Source organism: Notothenia coriiceps, unplaced genomic scaffold (assembly GCF_000735185.1).
Source record: "Notothenia coriiceps isolate Sejong01 unplaced genomic scaffold, NC01 NC01_scaffold00037246, whole genome shotgun sequence".
Classification (NCBI taxonomy): Eukaryota; Metazoa; Chordata; class Actinopteri; order Perciformes; family Nototheniidae; genus Notothenia; species Notothenia coriiceps.
The window spans coordinates 20,952,547-20,968,599 of record NW_011369947.1 but is presented as its reverse complement, the minus strand read 5'-3'; positions in this window follow the sequence as shown (position 1 = coordinate 20,968,599).

Sequence of the window (16,053 nt, the reverse complement as noted above, 5' to 3'; positions counted from 1 at the left end):
AGTCTCTGACATATTCCCTTGTGATACAGAAATTACTGTACTGTCAGGTAATCTCATAAACGCGCAAAACTCCGTTAATAAAAACGTACACTCTTAAGAATAAATGGCTTGGTGCATATTTTCCATGACTTGTGAAAAATAAAAAACACTTAAAAGAAATAGTTGTGATCGTGTGGTCAATTCGGCATATATATGACACCCGCATTTAATCCAGTTTAAACTAAACAATGGGTTTCACTCTTGCACCGACGGTAGAATGCTCCGAAAACAAACCGGGTTTTCCGGTGGTAAATAGTAAGGGTCAATTACAAAAACTCTAAATTGTATTGGGTTAAAGTTCAGCTTGGCCTTAGGTTTACATGCCGAATTGAAGAGAACACTCTAGATATTGACATAATGCCTTAAGTCGTTTTTAGAACAGCGTGTTAAGCTTCCACTAAGCAAATACTCGTTAAATTGCTTTGCCTGTTAACTATGTTCGGTTTCAAGGATAGAAGGCAACAGGGAGGGTGGTGGTTGTAGTAGAGGTGGGGGGCGACACTGTCAAAAGCACATGACAAAGCAGTGACACTGTCTGCTAGCAGTGATGCTTTCTTAAAAACACTCACTACTAATAGTCAAACAGGGTTTAGGTAGACTTGGACGGGCAAAACAATATGACATGCCGTGCATATTCTCCTTGCAGGTTTCGAAACGAGCGGTTGTAAACAAGTCGACGTGGATATCATGCATACTATCGCTACATCGCGTATCCTGCGGAAGAAAAACCCCCACTAATGCGATAGTAATGTGTCCACTACATGTGTGAAACTGTCTTTACACGGGCTTTATAGACTTTCATTTGCTTTTTGGTTAATGTTACAGTGCACATACCCTTCTCCGGTTAGTCTGTGTCAAATGCATCCACAGCTGAGCCTTGTACTGGATGTAACCAACTGTCAGTCTTCTTTGGACGGTGGTCGTCAACAGCATCAACAATAACGCCTTCTCACCCTTTATGGTTCGCCGTTGCCTTGTTCACCAAAGTGCCTCCGTAACACAAAAACGAGAAAAAAACGTGTCTCGGTGGTGCTTCCTGATTTAGGTACAGTGGGGATGATGTTGTTTGTAAGGGGTGGGGCGGTATGCAGCTCGAGTCCGCCAAGAAATGTCGGGCTAAAAAGCACGTTGGTGCACGTCTGTGCATGATTAGTAGCTCGTTCTTCATGGTAGGGAGGGTTCAATTAACGCGCGAAACAGAGACGTGATTTTGAAATACAGAACGTGACTCAAACAGCTGCAGGATTGCAGAAACAGTGAGCTAAAAGACGTCTTATTTCCTGCACTATTTGTCTCCATGTTCACTGGGGGCAGTGCATTGCTCAAGGGTACCGCTGTTGAGGAAGAGGTGTGGCAATCGCTGCAGTCATATTTCACCCAGTGCAGGGATGTAATACTACTACAGCACCCTTGCACTATAGGAACATATTTAGAGGCATCCAACTGTTCAGAGGTCCCCTTTCTAAATGCCATTTGTTAGGTTACATTGGGGCTGTATGTATACCCAAAATGTGTACTATTTTATTGTATGTATGCCTATTAATTTTCATTTCATTTCAAGCCTTTATTTACCCAGGTGTATCCCTTGAGATCATTGATCTCTTTTTAAAGGGAGACCTGCTCAAGTAGGTTCCACATGAAACATAAAAACACAAAACAACAGAACAACAAAAAGAACATCATACAGCATCATTACAGGGATTACAATTTACAATAACTATCCACATGAACTGGTACCAACAGCATCCGAGTGAGTAGCATCCAATCAAGCTTTAAAAACATTTAGTGGCACCAGATTGCTCAGTTTTCCATTTAATTTGCAGACTATTCCAAGACAGAGGAGCACCTATTTATGCCATAGATTCTTACTTGTTTGGTTTATTTTTATTTTAGCCCATATTGAGCATTGTTGAAGGCGAGCCTGATATCTTCAACACAATTTGCATAGCCTACGTCGGCTTCTCAGCAATTGCTGTGCATATAGAGGTTTTTTATATATATATATAACAAAAGGCAATGTTGTGATTCCTTTTTTTCAAATGTACACTCAATTTTGCAAAAAATACATCGGCTCTACTTAAATAAATTGAGGTACCAATTTGCGTTGATCTTTTTAAGTATTTCCAATTTGATCGATTATTAAATTAATCCGAGTACCCATTTGTAATCTGATTAACTCAAATAGTTCAGTACTACAAACATAATTGCTTTCACCTGTAAAATCTAAATTAAGTTGAACCAACTTAATTTTAATCGTAAAGATGGAGTGATATTAAGTTGCATTTTGTTTAATGTAAGCTATTGTAATTTATTTATTTAAGTCCATACTACTCAAAAATGTCAATGCAATATAATGATATACGCATTTAAGTTCCACTTTTTAACAGTTTATTTTAAAATGTTCTTTACACAATGAACTTTTTATAACAAATGTTATATAATCAGTATGCTATACATGCTACAGTAGCTTAAAACAAGTAGCTGATGACTACCTTACAGCTTGTGTTACACTGTATATGCAGTAAGCAGCTGTTGTAAATGAAGCTGAACAAAAATGGCTACCAGGTAACTTGATAGATTATTAGGTTAAAATCCTGTTGTTGCACTGATATATAGAGTTCTGCTTCCAGGATGAATGCAGATTGCTCCAACTCAACATGCGGTCAGCAAAGTCCGGGCAAGTTCTGGCGTGTTAATCACTGTTTATGATGATGCATCGTTGGATAATCAGGCCTTCTACGCACATGCCCAGGTGCCAAGGCAGCAGTGAAAAGTGATTAGTCATATTTATTGTGTTATAGTAACAGAGATTATTAAAAGTAGGAGTGTCCCGATTATTCAATATTGCTTCCTGATCCCAATCAGAGTCTTGGAAGGATGGATTAGAATCTGCACCAAAATAAACTGCCTTTCGTTATTAAAATACTTTCAATGGGAAATTATTTTTAAGAACACAAAGCATAGGTTCAACTTCCTAGCAAGATACAAAAAAAAGTAATTGGATTCATTTTTCAAAACCAGCAAAAAAGATTAAAACAATGCCTTTGTTAATGCATTTTTGGAAAATCTACTGGACGGGCCAACAAGACACATGCCAAGGGAACAAGGCATCAGGGGCCCCTAAAATACCCCTTGAGGCAAGACTTCATTTTTGTATTTGAGTGGAATGCAATTAATATACTGATAATGTTAGCAAACATTGCACCAAAGTGCTCCTAGTAGGAATGCAATTTAAAACGAGAAGTATTTGTATTGTGTGTACTCATGTAAATATCCCATGGGCCTTGTATTGATTTGCTTATTGATATTTTCTTTGTCGTCCTTGAGAAATATGTTCCCAAGTAATATTAACATGAATAATTTCCACACCATGAAAGTCTCTTTTTGTGATGTGAAAATTGCCTTCTATGGTGCTGTTTAATGATCAAAGAATCCTTAGTTGTACTTCACCACGTAAAGGCCCGAAGGTAAAGACTTTTATCTTCTCAGAGCACCAAAGCAAAAATGCTAAAACTTCCATGACTTTGAAAGTCCAACTCTGAGCAGATGTAAAAGTTGAAACTCCATTTTGATCTATTTATTGTATTTTTATTTTACTTTGGTGCGATTACATTTTGAGCTTTTTGTTCAGTCTCCTTGCGCTATCAGATGTTTTATGTCAGGCTGTGATTGACAAGGTTATAATAGAACATTGCCAAAATTACAAAGGCATCCCATTGTTGTCATTCCTTGTTTGCCTAAAATCTGTTCTTTTTTTATAAGTTTCCATAACTGACTTTGATTAATTGTTGGAGAATTATTTTTATTATAGAAATACAATGGGTTGTCTTTTCTTTCAGAATGACTCAAAGGAGAATCAAAATTGGTTTTGCTCTTCCAGATTGGAGACATTATTGTTAAGAAAAACAATATACGATGTGACATTTCCAATCAGTCAGACAGGAATCAATAAAACCCTAAACAAGAGTTTGCAACCATGTGGTTCTTATTGTGTCTGTAGACACGGCTTTGAGCTAAATGCTAATGTGAGCATGCTAACAGGCTCTTACTTACAATGCAAACATGCTAATGTTAAGCACAAATTTCGCTTATTTCTTGATGTACCATCTTAAATCCTTTAAACTGTACAGTGTCTCATTGTGAAATCAAGAATTCCTTGAACACCCATGCTGTACTGTATGTGTAAGGCTGAACCCCCAGATGCCATATAACCTCTCTTGTAAGCAGGTTACACATCCCAAACATCTCACAGATGCTTGATCAAAAATCTAACTCTCACAAAAATGTGACAAAGTATCTGCACACTGTATTAAAATATTTCAAATGTGACAAAGATCTCTGTAAGATTGAGACATTGCACAGTTAAAATATCTGGGAACCTTTAATACAGTGTGCAGATCTATTGTCCAATTCTTGATCCAGTCCTCCTCATTAAGCTGGATTTACGGAAAGAGCGGCCCCATGCCTTGGTGCAGTGATCCCCAACCACCGGTCATTTGGTACCGGGCTGCAGAGAAAGATTGAATACAAAAATATTTTATAAAAATATTATACAAACATATTTTATTGATTTATTGATTATCAGTCTGAAAGACATTTAATGTTTCGCGTGCCGTGAGTTATTACAGTGATACCTTTTTCTGAACCAGCCCAACTCATGGAAAACTGCCCATCTGGCAACACTGAGCGCGAGAGCAGTCTGGACTCTGGAACGTCATATATAACGCTGTGATTTTCGTTTGGATTACTGGTCTGGGGGAAGCGTGTGTGTGTGTGTGTGTGTGTGTGTGTGTGTGTGTGTGTGTGTGTGTGTGTGTGTGTGTGTGTGTGTGTGTGAGTGAGCCAATTGTATTACAAAAAAAAGAGACTAAAGTGCAACATAAATGCTGTCTTTTGAGTATGTTTTACAATATTTTAACAGACTCTCACCACAAATAACCAACACATCTTAACACATCTCAATCTCATAATATTGGACATTACATCTTCTTATTTTGTTAAACAGGAACACCGGTCGTATTATTTTATTTCGTCTTATTTATCCCCCCACAACTTGAAGGCCGGTCCGCGAAAATATTTTCGTATGAAACCGGTCCGTGGCGCAAAAAAGGTTGGGGACCGCTGGGACAACAGGGAGTGAGGGGTAGCATTGGGGTTCTTGAAAGGGTTACAGAATCAAGGGAGATAAGACAAAGGCAGGAAAAAATGACTCCATGTTGTCAGTCATATAATAATAACCCATTAGCTTTGACTTGAGCCTGGACTGATTTTAGACAGAGATACAGTAACTAGTTGTCATGGAAATGGCCAGACCTCAGTTGAGGTAATGGGCCTAAAACAGCATGGATTATCCATCACAGTAACTCAGGGGAAGGGGGATTGTGGTTGTTTGTCGTCTATGTATCTGTGTTGAAGGATGCGAGTGGGTATTACCTAGCATCCTCATATTTCCTCTACTCAAAACTAGAAACCACGATATCCTCAGTTATTGTTTCAAAATCCCCCATTGATCACAGGGTGTTCAAGGCAGACGAGGACAGATGGTGATGTAGCGGGCCTGCAACAGACACATCGTCCTGATTTCATGTTTTCATGTATGACTGGATGTTTTGCTTGATTACATGCTGGAAATATATCCAGGTGTCTTGCTCTTGACCGTTTTGTTTCCAAATGTAATTAGCTTGATTGAAAGTCCTCATGTATACAGCAGCAGTATGGATCTCCTCTCATCCTCAACTAAAGGGTTATTTTGTTAGAAGATGTTTCAGCTATATGTTTGGATTGTACAATCTCATTTTCTTCTGGTTTGTTTATAACAGAACCACCAATAGGCCTATAGTTGTCAGGGGGAAATGGCCTCACTGTTAAATGTTTATCTTCTTTCTAAAAAGCTCTCATGTGTGAACTATATAGGGAAATAAGGACATAATAGGTATATAATAATAACCAACTATATTTTGACAATTTGTACATAATAAGCCTCTAAATTAGAAAGCTAAATGTGAACTTCATTAAGCGAACATTTCTTAACATTTCTTAATTAACTTAGCGCATATCCGTACAGTACCTCAGAGTTGCTTAGCAATTACTGAATTTTCGGGTAAGATTTCTAACAAATAGAGATAATGATGTGAAATTACTCTGAAACACACAAGGGCCTCATCTTGTAATCAATGTCAGGGTTTGAGTTTTGTTGTGTCTAGTTGTGGGGTTATTTTGCTTTTCTGCTCTCCCTGTCATGTTTTCCTCCTTGTTTCTTGTCTGGTCCTTCTTCCTGTGTTTTCCTCCCTGTCGTTAGTTTCCCTGGTGTGTCTAATTGTCTGATTGTGTTCACCTGTGGCCCTTGTGTTTCTCCTCCCCTGCCCGGCTGTTTCTCGTCTCGTGATTACCCCTCCCTGTATTTAGTCTTGTCTCTTCCTGTGTTCGGTGTCGGTTCATTGTTTGTTTGTCCTCCCTTGACGTCACGTCTCATGTTTTTCTCTCCGGTCTTCCTCCATGTTATTGTTTTCCTGAGCTACCGTTTGATTTTTGTGATCAGCTTTGCAATAAAGCTCTCTTTTTGTTTTCTAGACCAACTTACCCTTTTTTGTAGTCTGCTTTTGGGTCCTACCTTTCCCATACCGTAACATAATGTAACTTGTGGAAAAGACAACAAAAGTGAATTGGAGCAAGTCCGTAAACCAAACAGGAAGTCTATTATACTAACTGACCATTTAGAAGAAAGGTTCATATTTTAAAAAATAAGTATAAAAATAAGTATAACATGTGTTGGACTTTAAAGTGGAGAGGTGTGCATTAATGCAACTCTGCATCATTCCTCTGAATACAAACTGTGTGTCCATGAGGGTGAATGAGGGTGTGAGCACTAAACATAATAGTTGTAACAGAAGGAAGTGAGGTAAGGAAAAGTTGAAATCATGCGGGTTTGGGTTCATATGTTTTTCTCCACGGCTACAAATGATCCCCGTGCTCCGTGATAAATCATAGAAATGAATGAAAAAAGAAAAAATTCAAAGACCTTTTTCAAACTCCGTGGAATGATGCTATTATATTTCTCCGCTTCAACTCATCATGAAAGCCTCCTCTTGTATCACTCAGTGTCACTAAGTCCCTTCTCATTTTGAAAGTCTCTCACTGTGTGTTCCTTTATATTTGTCCTCTCTCTTTCCACACTTTTGTGTTTATTTCACTCTCTTCCTGTCTCCTTAATATCTCTTCCTCCCGTCATAATTGTTCTGCTCTCCCTCATCACCACAGGCTGTGTCCATCTCTTCCTGTACCGCCCTGTTCTTCTCTCTGTTTCTCTTTCGCTGTCTGGATTTGTCCTTCCCCTAATCGCCTGTCTCATTTGAATGATGGCTGTCTCCGTCTCAAATGACAGCCGAGGTCAGACTCATTCTTGCTCTGCCATGGTGTCAAATAGCGTTTTTCTGTTTAACTCTGGGGGTGTCTGAAATGTTTCTTCTTATGGGAGTCACCAGTTAAGTGCTGTTTTTTCATAATCATAGTTGAATGTCCTGACAAAGCCTTTCAAGGTGATTCAGGTTTCTATAGACATATAGGAGATCAAAATGAAATGCGAAAAAAGTTATTTGCCATCTTTCTGAAGTTGTTTTCTGAGTTTAAAGGCAATATGTTTTGATATATTTGAGACCTGAATATGTATGAGCCAATTAGTCCGGGAACACATACACACTTACGCTAAGGTACATTTGATTACCGAAGTCATTGTGTTGAAGTGTAATTTTGTGTTTTACGATGAAAATCTGATGCAAGTTTAATGGACAACACTACGAGGAAGTAAATTGACTCAGTGTTCTAATGGAGACTTTTCGTATGTTTATTCATAAGACAAGCTAACGTTTACCGTATTTACCGTAACAAATCGGGACCTCAGTGGCATAAAGCATTGGCTTAACCTCTACAAACAATATATTTCTTAAAATGTGTCATGAAAACGGCGGTTGCTTAAAAGTGACTCAATGAGACTACTAAACGCCATCACGCCAAACTTTAGACGTGAAGTCATGTGACCGTGATGTAGTTTGTTTATAGCCTATTCGCTTTTGAGTTTTAGGGGTTGTATTGGTGCTTCAAAACTTCCAAAGCGGTGTTAATATGTGCAGTGGTTTAGTTTTTTGGTAAGGATGCCAAGTGGATACAACCTTTGGACGTTGAAATGAGTAACAACTGACAGATTAAGATACCGGGGGGAAAAGGAAGCAAGAAGTCTGACCAATGAGCGATATTGATGGATAGACATGGGTGTTGTCACTTCTTTCATGGGAAATGTTTTTCAAACTCCGGGTCGAATTAGGTGGTTTTTTTATGACCGTTCATTGCACCCTGTCAGCTGATGATGATCAAATGTGTAGTTCACAAGTGAAACATTAAACCCACTTCACCTCACGGTAAAATCATTCAATAATAGAGAATATATGAAGAATTAAAACATTATGAAACACAAATGTGTATATAGTGCTACTCGTGGATATTCAGAACACCTGCGTTTGACATTGTCTGCTTTGCATTGGGTCTTGTTGTACTGATTTCACACGACACTCAGTGGGAGGTGTTGCCCTTTTTATTGATGAAGCTATCACTGTCATGCCTATTAATCACAGATCACCCCAATATCTGTCAAAGTGTCTTGTCTGAACTAAACTGTGGCACTGACATTAGTCAAAACAACTAACCTCCTGTGAAGCAGCTGTTCGTCCTTCAAACAGTGGCGAGCCGTCAGAGCCCTCTAGGCCCTCTCTGAGGGCCTAAGATATTCTACAAAATAATATTTAAAAACATTAAAAAATATATATATTTAATTTTATTTTTTTAAATATGTTTTTAGTTATATTTTTCATTAGTTTTACCAAAATAAATTGATTTAATTGTATTTAAAATAACATTTCCAAAGAAACAAATCCTTCGAATCTGCCTATTCAGTTTATGTTAGAATGTGAAGGGGTTAAATGAAAGAAGCTCGTCTCTGTGAGTTACTGTGAAGACAGGAGCTGTTGGACGTTCAGCTATGAATTCACAGAGGGCCCGCTACAGTAACTGAATGAGAGAGTAATATCAAATGACAGTACAATTGACCAATCATATCTTCCCTCTAAATGGGTGGGTTTTATCATCGCCGACTTTATGACAAGTTCCGCCCGCTGTGAAACTTTTCTTGTTTCCATAGTGTAACCCACTGGATAAACCAAGGTTACAAGGTTAACAAAGCTTATTGGTTCATAATGCAATCATGATTGCAGTTGGACTAAAATCCGCCAAGTCCCGCCTCCTCACTCAGGTTAGTGAGGACACGTTGAAAACGTGTGTGTGAGGGAGCAGCGTCACGCTGGAAGAACGGAGANGTGTGCCTTGGCAGTCTCAGCTGTCATGTTTTCCTCCTTGTTTCTTGTCTGGTCCTTCTCCCTGTGTTTTCCTCCCTGTCGTTAGTTTCCCTGGTGTGTCTAATTGTGTTCACCTGTTGCCCTTGTGTTTCTCCTTCCCTCTCCGGCTGTTTCTCGTCTCGTGATTACCCCTCCCTGTATTTAGTCTTGTCTCTTCCTGTGTTCGGTGTCGGTTCATTGTTTGTTTGTCCTCCCTTCACGTCACGTCTCATGTTTTTCTCTCTTGTCTTCCTCCATGTTTTTCACGCCAGTTTTTATGTTATTGTTTTCCTGAGCTACCGTTTGATTCATGCCATGTTTTTGTGATCAGCTTTGCAATAAAGCTCGCTTTTTGTTTTCTAGACCAACTTACCTTTTTTGTAGTCTGATTTTGGGTCCTACCTTTCCCATACCGTAACAATCAACACATTGTACTCTTGCTTTTGCACTAATACTAAAAGTGGATGTGGCTCCCATTTGTTTGTTGACTATGGCTGTGAAGTTTGTTTTTTGGCCATCGCCATCTTTGTTTTTTGGTACAACAAGACGGTGCAGCTAAGTAACACGCTGAATGACACTGGTTGTTATTCAACCTAAATATAACAATTACATTTGCATGAACATAAAACACATAAAAGGACAAAGAGCACACCCAAACCAGACAACTTTGCAGAATGAACCTGTTAATCACAAGGTAGCCATGCCTGAAAGCATTTGCTGCATACTCATCTATTTTACTATAAATGGGACCTTAACTTACAAAATGAACTTCATCAACCAGCAAAAGGACAGTAAGCTTACTTGGAGATTGCTTACAGGGGTTATAAATCAAGTGAGAAGTAGGGGCAACAAAAAACTGTTGATCATTTATACACGTTGGTTTGACCTTTATATTATTTGTACAAAGAAAAATATGTGTTCCAAATTTGGTATTATTATTAGTTTTGTTATTTATGCAGTTCAAAACGAGAAATATATGATCACATTAAGCTAATTCGTTATTGGCATGATGTTAGAAATTACGTTATTTTTACCTTTTTGTCGATGTACGTTAATGTTTTTTTCCATGTGATTTAAAATCTACCCAAATGCGTCTATTATAAAGTTGTCTAGATGTTTATGATGATGTAATCATTTTAAAACAGTTTTTCGATAAGGTGTCATATGAGTTGACCACGCTCCATTATCTTTTTAGCCTTTCAGTCTAATCCCGTAGTTCCATAATGAATTCAGCTTTAGTCCTGCTTTGAAGTAATGTTGGCTTGTTGGCCTTCCTATAAACAACCCATACCTAGAAATAGGTTTAAGTGTTAAAATGTATAAAATACAAAACAAGGTTATGAAACAATGTTGAACCGAGGAATTGTTCTGATTTTTCTGTACGAAAGAGACTCAAGTAAACACCTCAAGCAACGGCAACAGTTGCCAAACATGACGCAGGGAAAGGAATTGGAAAATTGGAAAAGTAATTTAGACAGTGACCTCAGTGAACATGCATAAATACCAGTTATTTTACTTCAAAATGATTTCTCATTTTACAAATTCAGTCTTAATGTTCAGGGTTATACTGACAAAAAGGCACTTTGGGATGTTGTTGGAGCAGTTGCACCAAATCTCTGCACATTTAGCTAATGACCTACAAGGGACCTGGATATTAAACATCGCCTGGTTTCACTTTTCACGGTTTAATCGCGTAGAAGGGGGGAAAAGCAGAGATAACATCGCAAACACCGAGCGAAGCCACGAGCACTGGCAGACAGAGCGATACATACAAATCATTCACGCAAAGACTCTCATCTCACACTGGATTTGACTGGTAAGGCTGATAGATATGACAGTATGGTAAGGACACAATGGATTTGTCGTGCTGATGTCCAGGATGGCTACACGTTTCACCCCAGAATATAACAAGTTAGCTCTACAAAATAGAAAATGTAGATCCTCTGAATTTCCTCTATCACTGTTTACTCTTACTGATAATGGTGACATGTTGAAGTAATAAAAATACATTATTAATAGACTTTTCATTTTTGACTTTATCTGGCAAAGCAATGCACTAATGGCTAGAACTGACCTGCTTTATCTTTTTGACAGAGAATGTGCAATAAAACAAGTCCGATTCAGTTATGCGATACTCACAAAACAAAGACAGCATATTATTCAGAGAATAGCATTTCGTGGTGGAAGAAATCTATTCAAATTGCTGCTCTGTGGTGCAAATCCCTACATTTACGACAACCTTCTAAGGGCATATTCCCAATGTGATTATGCATCCTCAAATATTGGAGCTTTGTCTGCAATTGTTATTTGGAACCACAGAGCTGCTTGACTTTGCTAAATCAAATTGGCCTGTTCTCATTATTTCCACTGATGACCCACCAAACATACAAAGAGGGAATTAGTGCCAGAGACAGTCGTTCAGCTGGGCCAGGACACTCGAAAATGCACATTTGGCTAACAATAGACTCCCATCACATCTGCATTTTAGTTCCTAAATCAATGTCCTTTATACAAATTAGCCCCATCTAGTGGAAAATATACATAAACTATCCGTAGAAATGAAAAGAGAGAAGATAACAGGCTATTGTAAAAGGCTGCTGGTTGGTGTTACAGTCAATGCGATGACGTTATTTTGTTAGAGACGATATATTAGAGATACAATTCCATTTTAAAGGAGCACAGCCTGTTTGTGTAGAGTCTTAGTGAGCTTTCTTAAGTCTGAGATTTAACCCTGATGTCACTACAGATTTTCTTAGAGAAAGCCTGCACCAATGTAGTCATGGAGTTTAATGGACATGAGTATTTGCTATGGACAAAGTAAAAGAAGTGGACTAAGTTACCAATTTGTCCCCCAATGGTTTTGTGGATTACGATTAAGTGTCTTTCGCCATTTTGTTTTTTTGGAGCCAAAACTGACACGAAAGGGACGATCTAAGTACAAATTAACAAGACATTTCAGGTGACCAAACACTGTGAGAGGTTTAAAGAACTAAGATAAAAACACGTACAACTGCAAAACACTGCACAGCTGCTAGTCCATCATTATTCAATATCCAAAAGGTATTTATATTTAGTATTATGTCATTATTAAAGTGAGGAGACTAATCCCCCAAACATTTCAACCTTCTATATACTGTAATGATAACAGTTTTCATACATAAAAGACAACAAAATATAGATGGTTTTGGAGATACATGTTATAAAGCAGATACTTATAAAGATACTTTTTTCACTATTTCATTTGAAGTAAAATGTTTTTTACAACCATCTATTGGGAAAAAAATAGACGAATAAGAGTTATCGAAAATGCTCACTACTCAACGTTGGGGTATCTCAACAACTAAATCTTTTTTGGGCTTTTTCCTCTACTATACTGTAAGTGGAGTTGTTCAAAAAGTCAATATACATTATGTTCTATCTTATCATTGTAGAATAACCTTTTATTAATGTAGCTCTGTATTGGTTGTTGTTGTTGTTGTTGTTGTTGTTGTTGTTGTGCGTCTGACCTTTGAATGACAATTCAATTGACCATTTCTAAACTATATTCAATCTAATCATGTCCAGATGGATGGATGGATCTTGTGGTGTGTGTTTTCTCCACTCGGCCTCGCATTCTGTCAGTATACAGTTTATTTTTGCTTTAGCAGAGACCACTGTATTATTCTATACTGGTCATTCCTCACCTCCGCCTTTCAGCTTAGTGGCCATCGCTGCCTGCACTCTTTTCTTCTAACTCAGCTAGAATCTAATGGGACACAACCCTATACAAAAGATGTCAGTGGAGGAGTAGGAAGGCAAACAATGGACAGCGAAAAGGAGCGTGCTTTCTGAAATGGAAGCATTCACTGTCCACAAGGAAATGCCCCCAGTGCTTCTCTCTGATGCGAGAAAAAAAATTGCCTGTGCCATGAGGGATCAGGCAGGAACATAAAATGAAAAATGGATGAAGAGAGTTCACATCCAAAGGTGTTATAGCAGTTTGCTGTAAAGCTAGATGTAAGCCAGTAAGGAGTGTTACTATAGGTAAATACGTTTGAATGTTAGAAAAGTCTTTATTTATTTGCTATTTGGCACACATTACATTTCTGAAACTGAATTCTGAACATTGGATAAAACTTGGCATATCTTTGGCACATCAGAGTCAAATATTTGTACCTGTATTTTTACGGAGGGACTTTTGGATATCTCTTTGTATCACTTAATGCATTTGAAAATATGTCAGCAACTCACTCAAAAAGCCTATCATGTGTATATATGTGTTTGGAGTATATAAATCAGACTATTAATGACATATGAACATGCCTCTGTAAAACACATCAGCATATACAGTAGGAATCAAACTGTAAAAAATTGTATTTATACTGAATAGGAGAATTTTGGAGTATGAGAATAAAAGCTTGATTTATATATTTTGCAAGGCACCACAATTGAACAGTGATCCTATGAACCACAATTATTTCTGAAATATTATGTATGTTAAAATATGCAAATGAAACATTGATTCATGCTTACTTTTGGAGAATTTTGGCGGGATCTAAACATGCAAAACAACAATGTAAGAAAAATAAACACCAAAATGTGAATTGCGGTTGTTTTCTTTCTAAGAAATGTTATGAAAGCAACAGAGGCCAAATCCTCAACCTCAAGACCAGTGCATATAAAAACAATTACAATCATAGCTCTGCATTTTAAACTGTTGACACATGATAGTATGAAACCAATGATATGATAAATACAACACAACGTATGCATTTAAAAAAAGCTTTAGGATTTTCTGTAGTTAACCCTCTCTATGCACTGTTTTTCCTCCTGACAGAAGTCCCGTCTAGCACACAGGGAGTGCTTTGTTTACCATTTCAAGATTGGTCGGAACAAAAAAGAAATAGAAGGTTTGAAGCAGAAAAAGCAGTGATAACCACTGAACCGACACAAAAAAACACAGCAACACCAAAAGCAGGTTAGGACCCAGAACTCTGTTGATGGTGACCAAAAACAGAGCTAAAAGAGTTTGAATACTGGATTTATATTCACAACGATGTCACCGTCCTAACTGACTCTTCCAGCCGCTGCCTTCGCCCTCATGCTCGGCCCCCTGAGTTCGCCCGCTGTGGCCTTCGCCCCTTAATGAACTCTGCCTTGCCCCCGGGCCGTCCGCCTGAGACCTCCTCCTCAAACTCTGCCTTGCCCCCTGCCTTGCTCCCGGGCCGTCCGCCCGAGAACCCCTCAANGACCGCAACTTTTTGTACCTCCTTCTGTTCTCTCTTTTTGTACTCTGCACTGTACTTCCCTCCTGTTTTGTTTGTTACCTTGGCTGTGGCTTTGTGTCCTTCTTCTGTTCTGATTTATGTCCCTCCCCATTAGTGACTCTGTTGATGGTGACCAAAAACAGAGCTAAAAGAGTTTGAATACTGGATTTATATTCACAACGATGTCACAGAAACAACTCAAATTAAAGGATCTTGTTGCTACATGCCTGCTAGATTCATAAATGAGCCACTGTTTGTTAATAAGTCCACCATAGCAACCTAAACAGCGAGAATATGTCAACATTGTGTTCACAAGTGATCAACTACTTATTCCAAGAGTCACACACCATCTGTCATTGCAGGTTGCAGAATTGAAACATCCTGGTCTACCGTTTAATCATTACTTCAGTGTTTCCCCTATATACAAATAGTGGCGGCGCAGTGCCGCTGCTGAAATATGAGCGCCGCTGCTAGGGGGCGCCAGCCAGGTACCAAAAATAATAAAAATAATAATAAGTGGTGACCCTTTTTCATTTTTGATTGTTTGTTATGTGGATTTGTCTTATTTGTGTTACTGTATGTTCAACAAAGGTGTATTTTTGCTAAATCTTGAGACATTGCCACTGTATCTACTAGGCAGGGCCAATTTCCGACACAGGCGGTCGCCTAGGGCGCCAGATCTGGGGGGCGCTGCGCTGGTAGCTCTGGGAGGGAAAAAACATTTTTGACCGTTGGCGCTCATCCAAATGTTCGGCCTCGATGTAACAACATTCATAATTAAGTAAATGTAACACCCTTTTCACCCCGGTTACACATTTAATTTGCCCTGTACGGTGGGCGCTGTAAGTGATGAAAGTGGGGGATGTTGGCTTATCAGGCGCCCGCAGCTCACAGCCAAAGTGCGAGCGTGGTAGCGAGAGAGCGAGCAAGGGAGAGGGCGCACCGGTACCGGCGCTGTTGTTATTAGAATCTGGTGCTAGCTGCGCTAACGGATATAAGAAGTAGATGTTTCTACAACCAGGGTGGAGGAGAGCTCTCCTGTCAGACTGAGAGGCTCAGTGAGGTAAAGGACTCTCTGAGTGTTTAGATCCTTAGTTAATTTTAGTCTAAGTTATCTCAGTGGGTCTCAAACGTTTTGACCACAAATTATGTAAACACATATTTCCAAGGCACTCCTTTATAATTATTAGGATAAATAAAAACAGGTTTGAAATCATTCAAATGTATACTATAGGACAGTTAACCAAAAATATCGTTTAAAGTTGGAGAGATACAAAAATATGCATAAATAAATGTTAACTAGGTAAAATAAGATATGAATGAACAACAAAAATAAAATAAGCTACATTTATTTGTTATTGGCTATGGTAGGTTATTGGTTATGTTCA